We start from the raw sequence: 1,440 nt of genomic DNA, 5'->3' as shown, positions 1-1,440 counted from the left end.
GCCACCAGCGCTCCCTAATATATGTGTAGTTATGATTTATTAAGATAAAGGGCATAGATTGAAATCATACGAGAAGAAAAGCACATTGAGCAGAATCCAAGGAAATATCAAGTAACTTGCATTGCCCTTTTTTCTCTAGAGTGAGGACTTATTTTTCATATCAATATGTGACAGCAGAGTATTATTAACCATGGAAGCTCACTCACGCCTCCATGATTAGAGAGTGTGCTAGGAGTTCCTGTGTGGCACAAACAGTTAAATATCCTATCACATGCGAAAATGTTATCGTGAGTAAATGCTCCCGTTTTGGTCTCCTTTGCACAGACAAAGAATTGAACTGAGTGAGGGACAATTGGAAGATCAGCCAAAGACGAATCCCTTATCTCCACTTGGTTCAGTTCTTGAGTTGTTTATCCTGCTCAAAGTGATCCTGGCATGAGCCAAGCCCTTGTTAGAGCACTTAGCAAGAGGAAAGGTGGGGAGAGAGGAGCAAAGGTGAAAGTAAAAAGAGTATAATTAGCAAAGATGTTCCAGAAAGATGGAGACAAATCATCTTAGAAAGTAAAGAAATGGAGAGAGGCCTCATATCACGTGCATCATGAATTAATATAGTTGACTTTCTTTCTTGTTTGGGTGTGATTTCAGGCTTGAGTATAAACAAATAGGATTATTGTGGAGGGTTCAGAATTTGGTGGGCGACTCTTACTCTGGTCTATTATTCTTGATGTCACTGGACCCATGATAAATTTCTTATTTGCCTAAAATACTACTTAGATTGCTTCTAGGAACAGCTTTTCCTAAGCCTGTCAGGACTATAAGGTACTTGGGTTCAATGCTATTCGTTCTCTGGTTTTGATTGGGTAGGACCTGATCTTGGCCACTTATTTGACCTTTGGCTTCTACTAGTCCTTAGCATCACTTTTGTCTTCACTATCTCAATCTCAGTGGAATCTGATTTAATATTCTTTTCACCTAGTTTCACCACATTTTCCCCCAACTTGCTAATTCTAACCATCATGAAAAGATTAAATCAGAACCAACTCTGGTGATCTAGTGAGTAAGGCAGCTCTTGTGGTCTAGTGGGTAAGAAGTTAAGCTATTGACTCAAAGGCAGGTGGTTCAAATACACCCAGTGTTCTGCAGAAGAATGATGAAGAAAACTACTCTCAAGTTACAGCCTCTGAAAATGTGCTAGATAGTCAGCTCTGAGTGGGTTCCAACTTGAAAGTGATGAGTTTGTGTCAAAAGATTAGCAGTTCACTCTATGAGGACCTCAGAAGACAAGCCTAGCTAGAGCTGGTTTCTATAGGTCAAAACACTATGAAACTGTACTACTCTGATTTTTGGTCCATCAGGACTTTAAATCAGTTATTGGCAATTGACAACAATTAGTCTTGGTATTATGTACCATACAGTAGGAATTGACTCATGGTTGACCTT

The sequence above is a fragment of the Elephantulus edwardii genome, unplaced genomic scaffold (assembly GCF_000299155.1).
Source record: "Elephantulus edwardii isolate Elephantulus edwardi_28Jun2011 unplaced genomic scaffold, EleEdw1.0 scaffold00046, whole genome shotgun sequence".
Lineage (NCBI taxonomy): Eukaryota > Metazoa > Chordata > Mammalia > Macroscelidea > Macroscelididae > Elephantulus > Elephantulus edwardii.
This window is presented reverse-complemented; position numbering follows the sequence as displayed.